Source organism: Mobula birostris, chromosome 1 (assembly GCF_030028105.1).
Source record: "Mobula birostris isolate sMobBir1 chromosome 1, sMobBir1.hap1, whole genome shotgun sequence".
In the NCBI taxonomy this organism is placed as follows: domain Eukaryota; kingdom Metazoa; phylum Chordata; class Chondrichthyes; order Myliobatiformes; family Myliobatidae; genus Mobula; species Mobula birostris.
In genome coordinates, this window is record NC_092370.1 from 176,825,335 (window position 1) to 176,831,334 (window position 6,000).

A 6,000-nucleotide genomic window follows, 5' to 3' on the forward strand; every position below is an offset into this window, starting at 1 on the left:
AAAGAAGAACCGCCTGGGTATTGGAAGGTTTCCACATGCTCCATGGGATTCAAAATAAGTTTAGTATACTTATTCGTTAGTTTCCCCAAGGGACCAAGATCTTTATCGGAGCAATTAAATATGCCATCCTATCTTTTGTAAATAAGGGCGCCAAATATTCAAAAATGTTTCATATTTATCTCTTAAATTATAAGTAGTTTTTTCGAGTGGAATAGAACTAGCCATTTCATTGTTCCAACGATTCATACTTAAATACGAATCAGATTTCCAAGTAACTGCTATAGTCTTCTTAGCTACTGCCAATGCAATTTTCATAAATTCTTTCTGATATTTATTCAATTTAAGTTTCGGCTTTATCCCTTCAATATCACCTAGTAGAAATAATACAGGGTTATGTGGAAGTTGAGTTCCAGTAATTTGTTCCAATAAGACTCTTAAATTTATCCAAAAGGGTTGAATTTTAAAACAAGACCAAGTAGAATGTAAGAAAGTACCAATTTCTTGATTACACCGAAAGCATTTATCAGATAGGTTTGAATTTAATCTATTTATTTTTTGTGGTGTAATATATAATTGGTGTAAAAAGTTATATTGTACTAATCTAAGTCGAACATTTATTGTATTTGTCATACTGTCAAGACACATTCTTGACCAATTTGTTTCATCAATATTAATATTCAGATCTGTTTCCCATTTTTGTTTTGACTTATGGATTCCTTGTTTAATTGTCTGTTTTTGAATCAAATTATACATACAAGAAATAAATTTTTTAATTTTCCCTTTTTGAACTAAAATTTCAATTTCATTAGAACTTGCTCTTGAACCACATGATGTTGAAGCTGTTGAACTTGCTATAAGACTGATGCTAAAGGTGTTTGTAAGCCCAGTATTTGGATATATAATGGCCAAAATCACCATGTTTTGCCTAACCTATGTCTTTAATGATGGGGTTATGGAGATAACGATCAGTTTGGCAAATACTTACATAGCGTTCCATGTCGGTGAATGGGTTGGTATATTGGGTGTAATATCTGTTACATTTATGGGGCTCTTTATGGAGACAGTGAGTTTCAGCCCAAAGACTGAGGTGTTCTTACTGCGCTCTTGGGAAATGCTAACGTATCTAGGAAATTCTCTCATCTTCATGATTGTTGGAGTTGTCATATCACAAAAAGCATTGGAACATATGTCCATCACTGATGGCTTTTTCATCATTGTACTTTAGTTTGGAATAAATAATGTACGCTTGATGATTATCATGGGCTTGGCACTATTGTTAAAGCATCTGGGCTATGGTTTCAATTGGCGCTGGGGAGCTGTTTGCATCTGAAGTGGTACAAAAGGTGCTTTCACTCTAAGTTTATCTCTTATGGCATATCATTTGGAAGGACCTGATGAAGTGAATGTCAGAAACAAGATATTGCTGCATGTATTGGGGTCTGTATTATTGACACTGCTAATCAATGGCACCGCCATGGAATGGATTATCGATACCTTGGGCCTTCGAGATATTCCAGCCCCTAAATGCATGGCTATGTACGGTGCAATTCAGCGTATCAGAGCAAGTCAGGCCAACAGATTTTCTTTATTGAAAATGGATAGATTCCTGGTAGATGCAAACCGGGTAATGGCAGAAAAAGTTGTGCAAATTGATGACCCATACAAATGTCACAAAAAAATGTTCAAGTTGATGAAATTTTGCCAAACACTAAAGCAGTTCATTGCCCTGACTGTGAAAAAAATATTCCATGGGAACCTTCCCTCCGTGAGATAGATGACACGATGGAAGAAGCCAAAATATGCCTTTTAAAGGCTTAAAAGGCAAGTTACTGGCGGCAAGATAGTGCTGATATGCTAAACCGTCAAGCTGCACGTACACTGATTAGTATCACTGAGAACATGATTGATTCCGGAAAATTTATGACTGTAATAGATGTGAAGAAACACTGGGATCTCAAAGGAATTTATGTTACCATCAGGAAAAAGCTGAAAGACTGGATGTATAATGTCAAAGTGGACAAATACAAGCCATACAAAGGCAGAATTTCAAAATATTGTCATTGTATGGTATACAACAGTGCATTTGAATGTTTTTCATGTACTGGTAATCCTACTTATATCTTCCCAATCATCCTGCAATGCATTCCCAAAATGAATATACAGTATGCTCTGGAACTGCAAATGACCAATTATGTTTTCTTCATAATATGTTTAAACAGAAGCACTTATGAAGATTCTTGCTGTGCGTAAATCCTATTTCCTTGATCATTGGAATCTGTTTGACCTATTCATCATCACATTAGCAGCAGCTGATATCATAGTTGATCAATTCTTTGATCGTACTGAGTACAAGGTTCGTATGGTTCGAATTTTCAGCTTGATACACCTTGCCAGGGTTCTTCAGCTTTTAAAGATTATATAACCATATAACAATCACAGTACGGAAAAAGGCCATCTCGACCCTTCTAGTCCATGCTGAACTCTTACTGTCACCTAGTGCTACCGACCTGCACTCAGCCCATAACCCTCCATTCCTTTCCTGTTACCATCCTTCATACATCTTCTCAACTAAAAGATAAACAAACAACTCTGCTTTGGATGTGATATTGGAAAAGGATATATTGTAGGAGAAGAGGATGTTAGTAATCTTATTGATCACATTCCAGACCAAAAAGTGATCTCTCAGCAACTGAGAAGTATTGTGGAGAGAAATTATCAAGAGGCAATAAAAGAATTGGGATTGAACCAATGGAATCAATTGGCTATCAACAAAAAAATAATCAATCCTGGAATGCGTATGATGAACATGAGAAAAAAATGAGTACTCTTTATCTGTTGGATGCAAAAATACGCCAAACATCAATAATATCACATTTCATTAGAAAAGATTGGATAAAGGAGGCAGATCTACTACAAGTCAATCATTTAGAAGAAGAACGGTCTAAAACAGGATCTAAACAACAGTTGAAGTCTCCTCCTAAAACCAAAGAATATAAACTTAAACTTAAATCCGATAAAAGTGAAACAAAAACATTCAAAAAAGCCTGGATCATCTATATTTGGGGCATGCAAATTAGCAAAAACCATTAACTTATTATCTAATTTCCCTGAAACTAAAACAAAATGTTCTTTGATATCAGTAGTCCTGGGTATGACTCTAAACTGCAACTGATGATGAGACTCTGATTGGGGACTTTCAGAGCTTTGGGGAAAGTGGAGTTACCCCTTAGTCATTCATTACTCCCAGGGCAGCTCTGACCCGGAATGGTAGCACCTGCAAGGGTTCCTGCTCAGGATATGAGCGAAGGCCAACAGCAGATTTGGCAGGTTCAGTAACTGAACTTATGACGGAGAAGGCAGATGAGCTAAGACCTCAAATGTCAACAGCTATAGTACAGACGGATGAACATTTGGGAAGAGAAATGGCAATTTCTTTAGTTCGCCCAACTGTAGGCAATAGTAAACCATCGTTGCTAGATACTAGGTTTCCTAGATTCTATTTGCTAAGAAAACCATGGTCAAACTCACAAAATGTATCACACAACAACAATGTCAAGAGGATCTTCAAGATAATTCTGAAGATGCTTCACTCGATAGGGTTGATTCTGGTCAGCAGGGGATCCCCGACCGTCATCAAGCTGCTGCTCCAAAAATTCAAGAAGCACAAAAGAAAATTATTGCCACTTGGAATGTAAGAACCCTATATCAAGCAGGAAGATTGGACAATGTGATAAATGAAATGGAAGGACTAAAGATTAACATCATGGGAATTAGTGAAGTTCGTTGGATAGGTGCTGGAACATGTCAGAATAGAAATAAAACACTAATTTATTCTTGTGGAACATCCCATACTAATGGAGTAGGAATTCTTATGGATGAAAACATGGCAAAAAGTGTTTTAGGACATAGGGCAATATCAGAAAGAGTGCTCCTTGTTAGATTTGGAGGACAACCATTTGATTTAGCAATTATACAGGCATATGCACCAACAACAGATGGAACAAATGAGGATATAGATAAATTCTACGAAGAGCTTGAACAAGCAAAGACTGGATGCAAATCTCAAGATATTGTTATTGTCATGGGAGATCAAAATGCTATAGTAGGACAAGGTGCTGATGGAAATACCCTAGGAAAATTTGGGGAAGGAAATGAAAGAGGTGAGAAATGGGTAGAATGGTGCAAGATAAATAATCAGGTCATTATGAATACCTACTTTAAAACCCATCCAAGGCGCTTGTGGACCGGGAAAAGTCCAGGTGATAACACTAGAAATCAAATTGACTTTATTACTATAAACCGAAGATTTAGAAACTCAGTAACTCAATGCAAAACATATCCAGGTGCAGACTTTAATAGTGACCATAACCCAGTAGTATGTCATGTAAAAGTAAAATTTAAAAAACCAAAGAAGCAAAAACCTGAACAACCCCTTGACTACTTGCAATTAATTAAAGAAGAAAATGTAAGACAAAAATTTACAATTGAAGTAAGGAATAGATTTCGAAGTCTAGAAATAGAACCTGTTGAAGTGATAGCAATCATATAGAAATGAAATTTAACTCTCTAAAGGATGCCTTGGTAGAAGCAGCAATGTCAGTGATTCCTAAAAAAGAAAAAAGCACAAAGAATAAATGGATGACAGATGAAATCAAAAATCTAATGGAAGAAAGGAGACAGAAGAAAGCAAATCCTACAGAATATAAGTCCTTAGATAAAAAAGCTAAAAGCTCATGTCAAAAAGCCAAAGAAGGATGTTTAAACCAGGAATGTGAGCAAATAGAAAGAATCCCTATCATTGATCCAAAAAGGTTACATCAACAAATCAAGAATATCACTGGTGAAAAGCTCTGTTCTTCAGGTGGATGTTTGAAAGCAAAGGACGGTACCATTATCATGGAAAAAGATGAGATTTTGAACAGGTGGAATGACTATATTCAGGAATTGTTTGAAGACGATCGAGGTGAAAAACCAGAAATTAAGAAAAACATTAAAGGTCCAAGTATTTTACAATCTGAAGTTCATAATGCAACAAATAAGATGAAGAAAGGAAAGGCAGCAGGTCCTGATGAATTAGTAATAGAACAAATTATCGCCCTTGAAGGTTATGGAATTGAAATAGTTACTGATTTAATCAATGACATTTATGAGACTGGGATAATACCAGAAGAGATGAAGAAATCAGTATTTATCACTCTTCCTAAGAAACCTGGAGCAATAGAATGTGAATTACATAGGACCATAAGTTTAATGAGTCATATCATGAGTCATACACTTAAGAAAGAAATCAGGAGGGCAAAAAGAAGAAATGAGGTTGCCTTGGCAGTCAAAGTGCAGGATAATCCAAAGAGCTTTTACAAGTATATTAAGAGCAAAAGGATTGTAAGGGATAAAATTGGTCCTCTTGAAGATCAGAGTGGTCGGCTTTGTGCGGAACCAAAGGAAATGGGGGAGATCTTAATTAGGTTTTTTGCGTCTGTATTTACTAAGGAAGCTGGCATGAAATCTGTGGAATTGAGGGAATCAAGTAGTGAGACCATGGAAACTGTACAGATTGAAAAGGAGGAGGTGCTTGCTGTCTTGAGGAAAATTAAAGTGGATAAATCCCCGGGACCTGACAGAGTGTTCCCTCGGACCTTGAAGGAGACTAGTGTTGAAATTGCGGGGGCCCTGGCAGAAATATTTAAAATGTCGCTGTCTACGGGTGAGGTGCCGGAGGATTGGAGAGTGGCTCATGTTGTTCCGTTGTTTAAAAAAGGATCGAAAAGTAATCTGGGAAATTATAGGCCGGTGAGTTTAACATCAGTAGTAGGTAAGTTATTGGAGGGAGTACTAAGAGACAGAATCTACAAGCATTTGGATAGACAGGGGCTTATTAGGGAGAGTCAACATGGCTTTGTGCATGGTAGGTCATGTTTGACCAATCTGTTGGAGTTTTTCGAGGAGGTTACCAGGAAAGTGGATGAAGGGAAGGCAGTGGATATTGTCTACATGGACTTC